At 42.9% G+C, this 18,105-nt stretch overlaps 1 long non-coding RNA gene across 1 annotated transcript; it reads left to right on the top strand.

The window, feature by feature from the left end:
• The first annotated feature begins 10,313 nt into the window (after positions 1-10,313).
• On the top strand, positions 10,314-17,632 carry LOC122540807. Its single transcript, XR_006309418.1, has 3 exons — positions 10,314-10,418; positions 11,915-12,072; positions 17,050-17,632. It is a non-coding gene; the product is annotated as an uncharacterized LOC122540807 (long non-coding RNA).
• Positions 17,633-18,105: the final 473 nt, after the last annotated feature.

Here is an 18,105-nt window from a genome sequence, read left to right on the forward strand (position 1 = left end):
CACAGATCTGAACCATACTGGTCTATTCCTCCCAGGCTTTTCTTTACCACCCTTCTCGAATAATGGCACAACATTCGCCACCCTCCAGTCTTCCATTGGTATGCACATCAATTAGCACTCCATGCCCCCTCTGGTGCAAATTGTTGTGATTGTTTGAAATTTGGCATTCTTGCATGTGTCCTGATGACTGCAAAATGCAAAGCTTTGGCCACTTGCCTCTCTCTTTAGCAAGAGCAAAGAAGGTAGATTAGTTGGTTGAAATTGATGTTGGTGTTTCAAGTGCCCATTCTGAAATCAACTCTAGTGTGCCTGGGCAATTGAAATGGAATAAACTGTCAGATTTCAGATGGACAGTGTAATGGGAAACAGTGAAGTTCAGTTAATGGTCTAATCGTAAATGGAAAGGAAACATAATTCCATGTCACTTTGTGTAACCTTATCTTGTTCAATTATTAAACTCTCTCATAGGTCACAGACGGCAGATCAAATAGAAGGAATTGCGGTTACATGTCGCTGAAAGGAATTATTAAAAGCTAACTGAATCTCCAGCTTTAACCTTTAGTGGGAATGCCATGGCCTCTGTTTCTGTCCATTTCATGTTGGATGTTTGATGGAAGATTGGAAGAAACCCGAGATAAGACATCAAGAACAAAGCAGCGTGCCTGGTCAGCATCATGTCTGGGATCTTGCTGTGTGCAAATTAGCTGCCAGATCTCCTGCTATACAACAACAACTTTTAAAATGGCCTCATTGGGCTGTAAAGTCCTTTGGGGCATCCTGAAAGGCACTATAGAAATATAAGTTCTTTGGGGCACAAGTATATCAGGGAGAGGAAAAGTATCGCAAAAGCCCGATTATTTTTTGTAGGTAGTCTTTTAGTTAGACCAGGTAATGTTAAGGGCATTAGGATAATGTTTCAGTGTGGGATGCAAGAACACACTTATTTTTGTCCTGTTGTATTTAATATCTTCAACATTGAAACAGAATCCTGCAGGCCAGCAGAGGTGAGGACACGTGTTCAATTGCACAGAGCAGGCAAATGGATGAAGTGCACAACATGTTTAGTGTTTGATAACTTGGGTAACATTTACCATAAGCTGACAGCAGCAAACCTCTGAGCGTTTAACCTCATGATTTACACCAACATAGCTTTAGATGAATCAAATATTCATTGACACTGGGCCCTGTTTACCTGAGTGCAGAGCTAAGAGAAGTGTTTGCTGAACCCCTGGCTCCATAGCAGAATTGGAGACTGCCTGATGTATGCACCTGTGAATCACCTCAGAATAGCTCACATTGTTAAAGGTGCAATATAAATGCAAGCTGCCTGCTCTCCATCGCTGATGAGCTGGTCATGGGTTTGGTGAGGGGTGTGGAGGACAATGCAAAGGAAAGCGGGGGAACACAATGGAACTGAAAGTGTTACTCTTGGACTGAATGGCTTGCTCAGTCATTTCTGAGTTTGCTGGGGGTCTGGAGTCACGTGTTGGCCAGACCATATAAAGATTCATAGATTCATAGATTCATACTGAGCAGATTAGGCCCTTTGAACCATTGAGTCTGCATTGACAATAACTACCACTAAAAGTGCACTAATCTGAATTTCCTGCTCTTGTCCCATGAAATGATTAGATTAGATTAGGTTACTTACAGTGTGGAAACAGGCCCTTCGGCCCAACAAGTCCACACCGACCCTCCGAAGAACAACCCACCCAGACCCATTCCCCTACATATACCCCGTCACCTAACACTATGGGCAATTTAGCATGGCCAATTCTCATCCAAATATGTTTTAAGGTTGTAAGGTTTCCGGTCTCCACTACTTTCCCAGGCAGTGCATTCCAGATTCTCAACACTCCTGACTGAAAAAGCTTTTTCCCAAATCCTCTCTGAATCTCCTGCCCCTCACCCTAAAACTATGCCCTTTTGTGATTGACCCACCAGCCATGCTTTCTATCCACCCTGCCCATACCCCTCATAATCTTATACACCTCAATGAGGGGAGATTTTCTTCCTAAAGGACATTAATGAAACAGATGGTTTTTACAACAATTGATGATAATCTCACAATTTCAATTCCAAATGTTGTTAATTGTGTTTAACTTCCACCAGCTACAATGATAGGATTTGAACCAGTGCCTCAGAGCTATAGCCTGGAGAACTGGTCCAGTGGCATTGCCGCTACAACATCACCCCCTTCCCAACTGGGGTCACCATGGTATTAGAATGTGTTCCCCTTGAGTCAGCAGTAAATTCAAACTGGATGGAAGAATTATCCCGCAATATTGTTAGCATGTAGTAAATTCTACAAGAGCTAAGAAGGAAACCCACAAGACAGCTATCAATTATCTAGCAGCAGTAACCACAGAAACCTTTCCTTAGCAATGATGGTCTTTTGGTTTAAACAGGCCAGGTGACATCTGCTTCCAGATCCCTGTGTATCCAAAACCAAACCTTGGGTGGAGCGAGTGTTCAATTCTGACTGCAGTCCCTGGACATGGCTTACTAATGGCAAGAAGAGATTTACCAGGATACTGCCGGGTGTGGAAGGTTTGCGTTATAAAGAAAGGCGGGATGGGCTGGGATGTCTTTCACTGGAGCGTAGGAGGTTGAGAGATGGCGAGATGGAAGTTTATAAAATAATGAGGAGTAGAGTTAAAATTAACAATAGTTATCTTTTCCCTGGAATGGGGGTAATCAGGACTTGGGGGCATATTTTTAAGGTGGGAGAAGAGAGATTTTAAAAAGACATGAGAGGCAAAATGTTTTATACAGAGGGTGGTTCGTATGTGGAATGAACTTCCTGAGGAAGTGGTAGATGTGGGTATAATTACAACATTTCAAAGACATTTGCTTAAATACATGAATAGGAAAGGTTGGAGGGATATGAGCCTGGAGCAGGCAGGAGTAGTTTGGGATTATGTTCAGCATGGACTGGTTGGACCGAAGGGATTGTTTCCGTGTTGTAGAACTGTATGATTCTTTGTCCGTTTAACACCAATGTAATTGTACAAGAAATATTATTTTATTGAAATGCAATCACGTGCTATTTATTGGAGTTGCACTCCATTCAGAATAATGCTTTACTGTGAGATTTCAGACGGTTTAATCTATCTGTCAGTACGCTGGATAAAATTAAATGTGTTTCCATGAAGACCATTTGGGGTATGGCATGTAGCTACACGCAGTTCCTCTCCTCCTTGTACACTTCAGACACTTGGTTGAAGTGAGGAGGGGGTCCTGGCTCGGGGTAGAGAGTGTGGGAGAGGTTAGGATTGAGATTCTAGAACCCTCTAATCCCTCTGTGTCTTGATCATACTGTGATTGCACCCTGGTGGCACGTTATTTGCCAAGTTGTGCTGCTTTTTAATAATTTACAATCCAACCCCACAAGTTCACATTAAACTTGATTGAGCTAAATAAAGGAGGAAAGATGGAATTAACAGAACTAATTAAACAGACAACATTAAATTATAGGGTTGGTCTGAGAGATTATAATATACTATGCTGAAATGTTGTATATTTTGCTCAATGGGGTAGGAGGAAGGTATCTTAACAGGCATAGACACAATATTCCTTTTTGTGAAACAATATCTGACTTGTACATCTCTGAATTTACTTCATTCACTGCTCATAGAGTCACAGTCATAGAGATGTACAGGGGAGGGGCGTTGGGAATGCGATAGGTGGAAGGAGGTTAAGGTGAGGGTGATAGGCTGGAGAGGGGGTGGGGGCGGAGAGGTCGGGAAGACCTCCCCCAAGTTCCTCCTCCCTACCTTTTATCTTAGCCTGCTTGGCACACCTTCCTCATTCCTGAAGAAGGGCTTATGCCCGAAACGTCGATTCTCCTGCTCCTTGGATGCTGCCTGACCTGCTGTGCTTTTCCAGCACAGCCTTTTAGATGCTGTAAAATTTTCAGCCTCTTAAATGCTGTAAATGTACCAGCCTCCATCACTTCCTCTGGCAGCTCATTCCCTTCACGCACTAACCTCTGTGCAAAGAATTTGCCCCTTAGGTTCCTTTTAAATCTTTCCTCTCTCACTTTGAACCTATGTCCTCTACTTTTGGACTCCCCAACCCTGGGGAAAAGACCTTGTCTATTTATCCTAACCATGCCCCTCATGATTTTATAACCCTCAATAAGGTTACCCCACAGCCTCTGACACTCCATTTAAAACAACCCCAGCCTATTCAGCATCTCCTTATAGCTCAAACCCTCCAATCCCGGAAACTACCTTGTAAATCTTTTCTGAACCCTTTCAGGTTCCACCGATTCATAGCTCTCTGAGAGAAGGCTCCCTCCTCATGTTTGCTTTAATTCGTAAACCCCTTACTCTGCGATTATTCCCTCTGGCTCTAAACTCAGAACATTCTCTGGACCCTAATCCCAACTTTAACTCTAATCCTAACCCTAAAACGAACTCTAAACTATCCTAACTCTAACCCTAACCCTAACTATTACCCTCATCCTAATCCTAATTCTAACCCTAACCCTAACTCTAACATTAACCCTAACCCTTACCCTATCTGCCTCCATTGTGAGTGCATTTTACCATGGATAAGGAATCTGAAATGATTTGCAGCTTTCCAGTTGTAAATGTAAATATCAACTTTTTTTTTACTTCTTTGGGGATACAGGCACCGTTGGCAATTCAAGCCAGCGTTTCTTGCTCATCCCTAATTTTTATTTGAAAACTGCTCGGCTGTTTCAGGGGACAGTTTGGAGACAATCTGTTGCTGTTGGTCTGGAGTCACACCTCGGTGAGGGCAGGTAAAGGAGGCAGATTTCCTTCCCTACAGGATGTTCTAATGGGTTTTTAACAACAATCCATGGGCGAGAGGTTCACAGTCACTGAGAGACTGGGGGTCAGTTAGCTCAGATAGCTTTTATCTTGCAGCAAGGTACCAAAGAGTGGGATTCATTTCTGCACCAGCTGGTATCAACTTGCATCCCTGTCTCGGCAACCATACTCAGGATGTGATGGCCCTCAGTTTAAACACCTCACATCTTTCTCTTTGTTAAAAGAGCATCCTCTGGGACTTTGGTGAATTCCAACAAAAAGCTAGCATTCAATTCCAGTTTTATTTTATGAATTGAATTTAAATGGCACCAGCTGCTGTGGCGACTGACACTCCCTTTACACTGCCCTCTCCCAGACTGCACTGCATCTGAGCAGCGGAGACACTCTGCAGTGATATTGATGCATCATCTTCATTCACTATCACTGACTATAGACCTGGGTATAATTGTGAAGGAGTTTTCTATTTGAAACCTTGAGATATCTTGGGTTTTATACCATTGATCTCAGAGCCCCAAGTCAGTGGGCCCTCCCACAGTTGTTCATTACTTGATTGGTCTTGCTAGAACATTCTGGGCAGTGCACCATGGATGTGGACAAGAACAAGTCCAGTCATAATGCCCCATGCAGTTGAGTAGCCTCCCAACACTTCATTTTTGGACGTCCACTTCAGAAATGGCTGGTTGAGTGTTCAAAAGCACACATAGAATCCAAGGAGCAGCGGTGAGGTGTTTGTCATGGTTTATTTATAGAACAACACACATTCAAGAGTTAGGCAATGAATGGCAGGTTGAGGTTGGAACTGTCATCAACCACGTGGATATCTTCACAGTTTGGGACCAACAGCTGAAACTGAATTGCTGGGGCAGCTTTGAAAAGCATCTTATCAGAGATATGTCTACCTTATTTACCAAAGGAAACTGAAATGAAGATATCACTGGTTGGAGCTTCTGGCACCTTGCAATAATTTTCTTATTCATGCGAGTGTCCCTGGCAAGACCATGATTAATGTTCATTACTAGTTGCCCTTGAAGAAGTGGAAGAAGGTGGTCTTCTCTGACGCTGGAGTCCACATGGCGAAGATATCACGTAGTGTTGCAGCAGGGAACTGGGGCTGGAACCTGGTCTGGACTGCCTCCAGTACCAGGGGACCTTCCCTTAGGAAAAAAGTCAGAAATTATTCACAGTATTCCAGTCCCTTTTACAGTGTACAGTTTTAGCAAAAGCTTCCTACTTCTAATACTCCATTCCCTTTGAAATAAAGACCATAATTCCATTTGTCTTCCCACTGATTTTGTGATTCACACACAAGGACTCCCAAGTCCTGGCTTTCTGCAGTCTTTCTATATTTAAGTAATTTTCAGTTTCTCTATTCTTCCCTCTTATGTTCCATGTTAATGGTTAAGTACATATACAAGATCAAGTTTACTGACTGAATAAACGCAGAAGTAAATGATTGTCAAAGGTAAAATGCACCCTTTCTTGATTTGTTCCACACTTAGTAATCAGGGAAATCATGTCCCAGGTTGAAGTTCATGATCAGAAACGTGGCTGTAATCTGCTGCGGTGGGTAAGATGATCATCTCTTCCCGTGTGGAAGGAACTAGAGCTGGGGGACACAGTTTAAAAACAAGGGTCTCCAATTTAAGACTGAGATCAGCAGAGTTTCTTTTCACTCAGAGACTTATAAATGTGTGGAACCCTTTTCCCGACAGAGTGCTGCAGTCGGGCCTTATTGAATAACTTTAAAGCAGAAATAGTTAGATTCTGGATGAACAAGGGAGTTAAAGGTGATCGAGTGCAGGCAGGAGAGTGAAGTTGAGAGCACAGGCATGTCAGCCACAATCTTACTTAAATGATGGGGCAGGCATTGGGGATTGAATGGCCCACTCCTGCTCCTAATTCATGTATTTGCATTGATGTGGAACCAGGCTGGTAAAGTCACACACATCCATTGTCTATAACAATATAAATGTCTTTCTGTACAAGAATTCAGTTTGCTTCTTAGATCACTAGTCACACTGTGAAGAGTGGTCAGATTGCTGAGGACAGCTGCTCAGTCAATCTTACCTCTCAGGACATGTCTTCAACATATCTCTGGCATATCTCATTTTCCATCTGAAACACTTGCTCCATCCAGTAATCACCTATTATTAACTCTCCTGCTGGGCCCTGGCTAAATTTAACTTCAATTAAAATATATATCTTTCATCAGCACAGAGCTCATGGCTGGTTATGATATTATCCAGTGTGTCAGAAAAGGTGGTGTGGGGGAGGTAGTGGCTATGTTTTCCTGTTGGTGTGAAGGTGGGGACAGGTCCAAAAGTGTTCTTGAATTGGACTCTACACAGTAAGATTTTGGAACCTGGCATTTTGTAAAGTTAGAATGTCAGAGACAGTTTATTTCAAATCACTTAACATCTCTGTTCTTAATGATAGGACAAATTTGATACAAATGTGTTTATATGACCACACAGAGGATTAGTACACTGGCATTGCACAGTTTCTCATTGCTTCTTAACTGTCTGCCTGCATGCCTGGCACTGCACGAGGTTCAAATTATCCTCAGTAGGAGACACCAGAAGAAAAGTACATCGATATCTGTGACAGGTTTTGACCAAGAAACAGTCCAGTAAGAATGATCTGTAATTTTTCTTCTAAATGTTTGAAAGGGCCTTTTAAGAATTTTCATCAATTCTGAAGACATCATTTGTAAACTTCACCAATAAGGAGATATATTTTTGTCTATGTGATTTAGTCTTTTCCCTGGGGTGGGGGAGTCCAGAACTAGAGGGCATAGATTTAGGGTGAGAGGGGAAAAATATAAAAGAGACCTAAGGGGCAACTTTTTCACACAGAGGGTGTCCGTGTATGGAATGAGCTGCCAGAGGAGGCTGGTACAATTACAACATTTAAAAGGTATCTGGATGAGTATATGAACAGGAAAGGTTTGGAGGGATATGGGCTGGGTGCTGGCAAGTGGGGCTAAATTAGGTTGGGATATCTGGTCAGCATGGACAAGTTGGACCAAGGCGTTTGTTTCTGTGCTTTTCATCTCTATGAATCTATTACTTTATAAAGCATATGGATAAGCATATAAGTAGGAAGGGTTTAGAGGGATATGGGCCAAGTGCTAGCAAATGGGACTAGATTAATTTAGGACATTTGGTCAGTATGGACGAGTTGGATTGAAGGGTCTCTTTCTGTGCTACACATCTCTATGAATCTATGAATCAACCTTTGACCTGGAAGTAATGCTGACAACACAGGAGTTAACAAATGAAATCGATGTGAGCTGGAGGCAGTAGATGATCAGCATATAGATGCAAGAGTTTTTGGAGGCACCATTAGAGTGAGCTGAAAGGACCTAAAACTTAGAAAGGCATGTGAATATTTTGGAGGTGCTAAAGGGCAGGATGGTCTATCAGAAGCCATGAATGTTATTGGTTGGCCAGTTGGGAAGGAATTATGGAGAATCACACCATGAGGATTGTTGTGACTTGAGGGAGAGAAGGTTTGTAAAAGTGTAGCTCACTGATGAACATCATATCTTTGAAATACAAGGTTGTAAACTGCTGTTGGATTGGACTCCTCACCCATCCTACATGATAGGGAAAAGCAGGAAAGGTGAACCTAGTAACGCTGGGAAGATTTGTGGTCATGTATGATGCATCCTTTTACTAACTAAGGTAAAATTTAGCTTTTTATTTGAAATACATTTGGCCTTTTAATTAATGTGTAACTTGTATTAGTTCTGATTTACGTTAATGTACGAATTACAAAAAAAGTTAATCCTGTTGATAGTTTCTTTATTTGGGTGTTTTTGGTTATACTGTATTTGGTTCTTTCATTTGATAGTTCCCCCACAGGGTATATAACATATTATTCCCCAGGGTGCCACTCAGTGTCTAAAAACTGTACCTTTACATATCTGAACAGTTGAGGAGAAAGTGAGGTCTGCAGATGCTGGAGATCAGAGATGGAAATGTGTTGCTGGAAAAGCGCAGCAGGTCAGGCAGCATCTAGGGTACAGGAGAATCGACATTTCGGGCATTAGCCTGAAGAAGGGCTAATGCCCGAAACGTCGATTCTCCTGTTCCCTAGATGCTGCCTGACCTGCTGCGCTTTTCCAGCAACACATTTCCATATCTGAACAGTAACAGCATTAATAACTTGCATTTATATACTGCCTTGAATGTAGTACAATGTTTCAAGTCATTTTTATCCCTCAACTTGTACTGAACAATAGATTATCCAACATTATCACATTCCTGTTTGTGGGAGCATGCTGTGCAGAAATTGGGGGTTACATTTCCCTCATAACTGCAGCATTTCAAAAGTACTGCAGTTGTAATAAATGCTCTGGGACCTGCCTGAAGGTGATGAAAGGTCTTCATCTCTGTTCCTCTCTCTCCTTTCTTCAGTCGACCCTGCTGTAAGGAGGAACTGGGAGGGGAACAGACACCTCACCAGGGAAGCACCAGTCCACCAATTATTCATCAACTCCATTCAGTCCTTTGGCTACTTGTAATTTTGACCTTAAACATGGCCTCGATTCAGAGGTTGGGTCATTTTGCCTCTGCTCACCCTTCCTGTAACGTTCTTGCTAAGACTGTATCGCCACATAGCTGGTATCGAGTAGCAATGGCAGATGTGGTGCTTTCAGGTCAGACTGCAGTAAGATCAAAGGTCAGTGCTTAGCAATGAACCCACGGTTATCAACTTTACAGCAGTGAGATTCTCCACTATCCCCTGCTAGCATGGAGCTGGCTTGGAATGCCGATAAACTCATCGCCCCTAAAACGTGTCAGATTTATCTCTTCAGGATTTATTCCTATAACTGTTCAGAGAATGGAATGGTTCAGCACACAAAGAGGTCATTGAGCCTGTGCTGGCTCTCTCATCCTTTAACCCTACAATATTATTTCCCTTTGGGAGTGCCTAATTCCCTATGGAAAGCCACAATTGCCCCTCCTTCCATCACCTGTTCACATTGTGCATTCCAGAGCCAAACCACTAGCTGTGTAAAATGTTTTTCTGTTTTATTTTCTGCTTTCTGGTTTGTTTTGTTTCATATTCTAGCTTTGCATCATCGGGAGGACCAATGCTCTATCCAAGTTGCAATAACAAGAGATGTAAAGCATCCCAAATTGATTAAACACTGATCATCCCTGCAGCCTCCCTGGGACACGAACTTCTCCCCCCCAGCAAAGTTACGAACCCTTCAGGATTGCCTTAAGAAATCAAAATGTCAATCTCCAATTGTGTCATGAGCAATGCAAGGGAATAACCTCATGGGCATTAAAAAGTAACCCATTTCTCACACTTTTTTGATCACTTGTGTCATGGAAATTTCAGACCAGGGAATGAAGGTCGTTTAACTGACCATGAAAATTCAACCAATCAGGCAGTTCATGCCTCCTGATTGGCTAAGGGGAGGCTGAGCACAATAAAGATAGGTCAATTGGACAACCAATGGCTGATGAGAAGTGGATGGGGTGGTGGTACAAGGTCATGTGACAAAACTTCCAGGAAGATGCCCAACTAGAGTTGGCACCCACAGTAATCTTGTGAGTGGATCCCATCATTTGAACGGCAATGTTTTCTCCATTTAATGTTGTAAGTGTACACCTCGTTCTGCTATAATGTGTGTTTTATCAACATGAATTTGCTGTAATATGATTGATGAATTGGGGAACACTGCTTCTAAATTGTGAATTTTTAAAATGTGTGCTGGCTGTAATATGATTACTTCACCAACACTTTAAACATTGTTTCTAAAGCACAACTTTTCTATACCGTGGGGTTGCGCAAGAAGGCATCTGTGATGTCATGGAAGAGCTAAACAACTAATTAAATTAAACAGCTATTTTAAATGATTTGGTGAGTGTGGTGGGGTTGAGTGACCCACTTTTCCCAAGTCTTGGGAGGAGCACTGTAGACTCAAATTTGCTGGGTTGCTGCCATCTTGGATCCCCCCTCGTCATGGAAGAGCTGACTGTACACCAATTCACATCAAATTATTTTGTGGAAGACTCAAACCTTTGGTAACAGCCCCAAGAATGATTTAAAATTTAAAGGGAACTTCATATTCTGCCTATCTAAATTCATCCCTATTGATCTTGGAAAGTACCTGGGTTCTCCTGTGAGGAGTTATTGAGTGAACTGAACTTATATTCTGTAGAGCTTATAAGAATGTGAGGCAGCCTCATGGAAGCTTAGAAATAGGCCATTCAGCCCATCAAGTCTGATCTGCCATTCAATGTGATTAGATTACATTACAGTGTGGAAACAGGCCCTTCCGCCCAACAAGTCCACACCAACCCGCCGAAGTGCAACCCACCCATACCCCTACATTTACCCCTTACCTAACACTACGGGCAATTTAGCATAGCCAATTCACCTAACCTGCACATCTTTGGACTGTGGGAGGAAACCAGAGCACCCGGAGGAAACCCACGCAGACACGGGGAGAAGTGCAAACTCCACACAGTCAGTCGCCTGAGGCGGGAATTGAACCCAAGTCTCTGGTGCTGTGAGGCAGCAGTGCTAACCACTGTGCCACCCACGGTGCCACCCACCCATGGCTGTCATGATAATCCTCAACTCCAATTTATTATCTTTTCCCATAACCCTTTCTGATCAAAACTCTGCCTACTTCAGCTTTGAGTATACTTAATGACACAGCTCTGACTGCTCTCCGCATAAAGAGTTCCACAGATTTCTAATCTCTGAGAAAATAAATCCTCCCCCTTTACTGTCATAGTTTTGTGACCCTTTATTCTGAGATCATGTCCTCTGGTCTGACCCTTTACCACAAGGTGAACCAGCCTCTCCCTATCTCCTGATCAGCTCCCCAAGGGATACTGTACATTTCAACAAGGTCACCTCTGTTTCTTCTCAGCTCTGAGTACAAGCCCAACCTATTGAACCTCTCCTCCATAAAACAGTCCCATCATACCTGGTGTTGGTCTAGCAAATCTCCTCTGGACTGTCTCCAACACCAGTCTGACTTTCCCAGCTGTGCTTGGAAAAGTGGGTGATTATTTTAGACTGAGGTAAAGAAAAAGTCTTAATTCTGTGCATTGTCAATATTGGAATTCTCTGCTCCCTAGGACTGTGGATACTCACTGAGTATATTGAAGACCAAGAGAGGTAGATTTCTGTCATTGAGAATCAGTGAGAGTGCTCCTATTTTTCATATTCTTATAATATTTATCCACCAAAATATCTGAAGTGCTTTTCGTGTGTGGGATTATCCATTATAGACAAGGTAAGGCTCCTTACTCATCGATGTTTAGTTTTTGGAAGGTTGGCTGGAGATTGATCCACTATTTTAATGTCGACGGGAGTTCCAGTGGATTTCCGCTGAATGAAATAAGTTTCAGCAGCTACTGGGACTTGTCTAGTTGCTCCAACTGCCCCTATGAATAGGCTCAGGCTCTTACTTGAAACATGACATCGAAGAAATACTTTTTTAAAAAAAAGTCACATCGGCTTTTATTGTGGAGAACACCATGAAAGGCTAGAGCATACAAAGAAATAAATTGATGTTTTAAAAACAGTTCGCATTATAAAAGAGAGAGTTTGGGTAGGTTTAGAGAATATAAAGGTGGATAAATCCCCAGGACCTGATCTAATATATGCCAGAATGTTCTGGGAAGTAAGGCAGGAAATTTATGAGATTCCTTGCAGAAATATTTGCATCGTCTTTGACTGGATGAGGTGCCTGATGACTGGAGGGTGGCTAAATGTTGTCCCTGTGTTTAAGAAAGGTTGTAAGAAGAAACCAGGTAACTATGGACCTGTGAGTTTGACTTTGGTTGTGGGTAAATTGTTGGAGGGATTTAAAAGAGAGAAATTATGGACATTTAGAGAGGCAAAAATTGATTAAGGATAGTCAGCACGGAAACAGACCCTTCGGTCCAACTTGTCCATGCCCACCAGTTTCCCTAACCTAATCTAGTCCCATTTGCCATCACTTGGCCAATATCCCTCTAAAACCTTCCTACTCATATACCCATCCAGATGCCTTTTAAATGTTGTAATTGTACCAGCATCCAGCACTTCCTCTGGCAGCTCATTCAATACACTCATCAGCCTCTGCATGAAAAAGTTGGTGTGTAGGTTCCTTTTAAGTCTTTCCCCTCTCACGTTAAACCTACACCCTCTAGTTTTGGACTCCCCACCCCCATGAAAAGACCTTATCTATCTATTTATGCTATCCATGCCCCTCATGTTTTTATAACCTTCTATAAGGTCACCCCTCAGCCTCCAATGCTCTGGGAAAACAGCCCCAGTCTATTCAGCCTCCCCCTGTTGCTCAAACCCTCCAACCCTAACAACATCCTTGTAAATCTTTTCTGAACCCTTTAAAGTTTCACAACATCCTTCCTATAGCAGGGAGACCAGAATTGCACACAATTATTCCAGAAGTGGGCAGCATGGTGGCTCAGTGGTTAGCACTGCTGCCTCACAGCGCTAGAGACCCAGGTTCAATTCCTGCCTCAGGTGACTGTCTGTGTGGAGTTTGCACATTCTCCCTGTGTCTGTGTGTGTTTCCTCCAGGTGCAACGGTTTCCTCCCACAATCCAAAAATGTGCAGGTTAGGTGAATTGGCCATGCTAAATTGCCCGTAGTGTTAGGTGAAGGGGTAAATGTAGGGGAATGGGTCTGGGTGGGTTGCGCTTTGGCAGGTCGGTGTGGACTTGTTGGGCCGAAGGGCCTGTTTCCACACTAAGTAATCTAATCTAATCTAAAGTGGATTAACCAATATCCTGTACAATCATAACATGACCACCCAACTCCTATACTCAATGCACTCATCAATAAAAGAAAGCATGCCAAACACCTTCTTCACTATCCTATCTACCTGATACTCTAGGAACTAGATTTCGAGGAACTATGAACCTGCACTCCAAGGTCTCTTTGTTCAGCAACACTCCCCAAGACCTTCCCATTAAGTGTATAAGTCCTGCTCTGATTTGCCTTTCCAAAATGCAGCACCTCACATTTATCTAAATTAAACTCCATCTGCCACTTCTCAGCCTACTGGCCCATCTGATCAAGATCCCATTGTAATCTGAGGTAACCTTCTTCACTGTCCACTACACCTCCAATTTTGGTGTCATCTGCAAACTTACTAACCATACTTCTTACACTCACATCCAAATAGTTTATACAAATGAAGAAAAGTAGTGGACCCAGCACCGATCTTTGTGGCACACTGCTGTTCACTGGCCTCCAGTCTGAAAAGCAACCCTTCACCACCACCCTCTGTCTGCTACCTTCAATGTACCTAATGACAGAACACTGCTCTGAAAGCTAGTGCTTCTAAATAATTTTTTTTTTTTTAACTTCTCCCTTCGAGCCAGTTCTGTATCCACAAAGCTAGTTTTCACTCTTGATTGAGTTTTTTCAGGAAGTTACCAAAAAGGGTGATGAGGGCAGAGCAGAGGACATTGTTTACTTGAAATTTAGTAAAGCCTTTGACAAAGTTCCACATGGTAGACTAATTAGTAAAACTAGGTCACATGGGATTCAGGGTGAGCTTGTCAATTGGATACAAAATTGGCTTAATGGCAGGAGACAGGGAGTAATGGTGGAGGGTTGCTTTTTCAGCCTGGAGGCCTGTGACCAGCGATATTCCACGGGGATCAGCTCTGGTCCTCTTTTGTTTGTCATTTGTATAAATGATTTGGGTAAGAATGTAGAAGGCATGGTCAGTAAGTTTGTGGGCGACACCAAAATTGGAGGCACAGTAGACAGTGAAGAAGGTTCTCTAAGATTACAGAGATCTTGATTCAAGTGGGTCAATGGGCTAAAAAGCTGGCCAATAGCGTTCAATCTGGATAAATGAGAGGTGTTGCATTTTCGACAACGGACAAGGGTAGAGCTTATACAATTAATGGCACGGTCTTGGTAGTGTTGTAGAATAGAGGGACCTAGGGGTGCAGGTACATAATTCTTTGAAGTTTGAGTCACATATAGACAAGGGTGTTAAAAAGGTGTTTGGCACGCTAACCTTCATTGCTCAGACCTTGGAGTATAGGAGTTGGGAAGTCATGTTGAGGTTGTTTTGGAAATTGGTGAAGCTTTTTCTGGAAATCTGTATCCAGTTCTGGTTGCCCAGTTATCGGAAGGATATTATGAAGCTGGAGAGGGTTCAGAAGAGATTTACCAGGATATTGCCAGAGTGGAAGGATTGAGTTGTAAAGAAAAGCTGGGACATTTTTCACTGGAGCGAAGGAGGTTGAGAGGTGACCTTATAGAAATGTATAAAATAATGAGGGGTATGGATAGAGTTAATGGTAGTTGTCTTTTCCCTAGGATGAGGGATTTCAAGACTGGAAGGCACATTTTTAAGGGGAGAGGAGAGAGATTTTAAAAAAGACATGAGGGAAAAATGTTTTATACAGAGGGTGGTTCATGTGTGGAATGAACATCCTGAGGGAGTGGTGGATGTGGGTATAATTACAATGTTTAAAAGACATTTGGATAAGTACGTGAATGGGAAAGGTTAAGAGGGATATGGACCAGGATCAGGCAGGTGGGACGGTATAGTTTGGGATTCTGTTCAGCATGGACTGGTTGGTCTGGAGTCTGTTTCTGTTTCTGTTTCTGTGCTGGATGATTCTATCAGAGGGTGCAACAACGATAGCACTTGGCTCCAGGAGGAAAGCAGCATGCAGCTGCTTTTCCTTGCAGCCTGTCCCCGGGGTGCGGGCTGCAGAGGGGCAGGGCTTTACTGCACAGCCATAGAGAAGGCCAAGGCCGCACTCTCGTGTGCTTCATGTTTCTGATTTTGGGGCCACTTGGCCCATTGCGCCTGGAGATCGAACCCTCCGAAGGGGTAACTCGCCCTCTGCCACTCTCCTGTCTTTCCCTTGAGTCCTGTTTTTCTTCTTCTTTTCATCTTCTCCTGAAGTATTTCTTGTTGGGGTCTCCCAGGCTTTGGCTGAGCTGATAGACAGGGGAATGTAAGAAACAGGAGCAGGAGTGGACCATTTATCCCCTTGAGCCCACTCCACCATTCAATCTGATCATGGATGATTCTCAATCCCAATTTCATATTCACACCCGATTCCCTGATCAACCAAAAATCTAGGTATCTCCATCTTGAGTATATTTGGTGACTAAATATCTACAATCCTGTGGGGTAAAGGATTCCAAAGATGAGCAACTCTCTGATTGAAGGAATTTCTCCTTACCACAGTCTTACATGGCCAACCCCTTATCCCAACTCTGACTCCCCCAGTTTTAGATTCCTTGGGGTGGGGTAATCAGCCCCTCAGCATGCACCCTATCAAGCCCAGAGAAAATGAATACTTTTCAACAAATTCACCTCTCCAATATTTGTTGGGAAATGCAGAGCATTATAGGCACATTTTACTCAATCTCTGCACATTGGATGATCTTCTCATGAGGTTACGATGAAGGACTTGCCTTCTCAACCTCTTCCCTCACCCAAGGCATGGTGACACTCAGGTTAAGCCACCGCCAGTCATCTCTCTGTAATGAGAGAGCAGCCCAATGGTGTGGTAAGGCTTTGGTGACTTTACTATCCCAGGTTCTCAATGGGAGCTGACTTGGATGACGTCAGTGATCTTGTTAATTCTGTCTTGCATCAATATGTGTACTTTTACTGTCAGGATCTTGGGATTAAAGTGAGGAGAGAATGTTAAATTACATAAGATTTACCTCTTCCTGTGCACATCTCTCCATGTAGGTTTGCTGTTTGTCCCACATTCTCTGTGGAATTGGCTGCCTGTGATATCATGCAAACAGTGATTTTTGACTTCATTGTGAGGTCCTTAACCCCAGTCAGGACTGATTTTAAAGTTTGAAAGGAAGGGGAGCCAAAGTGGCAGATCCCAAACCCAGATTATTCATTTGGATTCAGTTCAAATCGATTGTTTCAATTATCTCCCGTCTGATGTGTCTGCCTCGGTTCTTTCCTTGGGTTTTCCTCAGAGTTAGAATTTCACTTCAGTCCCTAACCATTAAACATTTTCCACATGTCAAAATCAAAATACCTTCAAACTTAACCAACACACCGGAGCACAAAATTCAAAGACCAAGTTTAACCCAGAAAGCAGGGAATTCTTCAAACCAACTGGCAGACAGAATGGACGTGACTGACAGGGAATCTAGGCAAAAGCCAGGGTAACATTTTATACAATATTTAGTGCTGCAACAGAGGGATTGAAGGGGAGTTCTGACAAATGGGTGTAATGATTTTTTCTTTCAGCTTTTATGCTTCTGAGATAACTGACCCAAAACACCTCCCCAACGTGCAAAGTCCACCTCAAAGAAGGACAAGGACCATGAGTATATTGGAGGAAGGCAAAATCCTGTGGATGCTGGAGATCTGAAACAAAAGCAGTGCTGGAGACACTCCGACAGTCTCCGAGGAGAGAGAGGGGCAGGGTTAATACTTCGAGTCTGCTATGCCTCTTCTTCAGATATCAGAGCATATAGGGCTGACATTTCCTCCAATTTCCCCTTCAACTCATCTATTATTCCAATCTGGACATATGTCATGATTCCTTCACTGTTGCTGGGTCAAAACGCTAGATCTCTGTCCCTGAACAGTAATGTCAGTGTAAATACACAACATCTACATTGCAGGGGATGAAGGAGGCAGCTTACTGTCCTTTTCTCAAGGCCAGCCAAAGATGAACAAATGTTGGCCCAGTCATGACACCCATATCCCATGGCTGAATTACCAAAGATCAGCTACACTGAATGTGTGTACAATACTACCTATTGTTCCTTGCGGATTTATTTTACAATGTTTATTGCTGCTATCCTTTTATCAAATTAAAGTTTTATTTGCCTACGCTGTTTATTCAGGTGGTTTATTTATTCATGTCCTTGTTCTTTCAAAGTGACGTACTGGATTATTGGGCTATCTTGTGTCACTTAAGCGATTGTTTGTCCTGAAGTGCCTGAATAAATAAATAAAAGACCCAGTTTATGGGAACAAGAGACAATACTAGCCCGAATAGGAATTGTCACATCTGAATCTCATTCATTGTCAACAATAGCACAAGTGGACATACGATGCAGTGAGTAAATGGGAAGGGGGTGCCATAGTGCAGTCAAACCCCAACATACTGTCTAAGCGCTACACGCCATCAGTGCAGCTTTATTGATGAGTGCTAGCTCAACGTTGACATTGACGTTGCCCCATTTGTGCCCCAGACCTAGCTGTGTCCTCAATACAAGATTCTGAGTTCGAGCCCCGCTCCAGAGACAGGAGCACATTGCTCCCAGTGTAGTTCTGAGGGAATGCTGCACTGTT

This window comes from Chiloscyllium plagiosum, chromosome 36 (assembly GCF_004010195.1).
Source record: "Chiloscyllium plagiosum isolate BGI_BamShark_2017 chromosome 36, ASM401019v2, whole genome shotgun sequence".
Lineage (NCBI taxonomy): Eukaryota > Metazoa > Chordata > Chondrichthyes > Orectolobiformes > Hemiscylliidae > Chiloscyllium > Chiloscyllium plagiosum.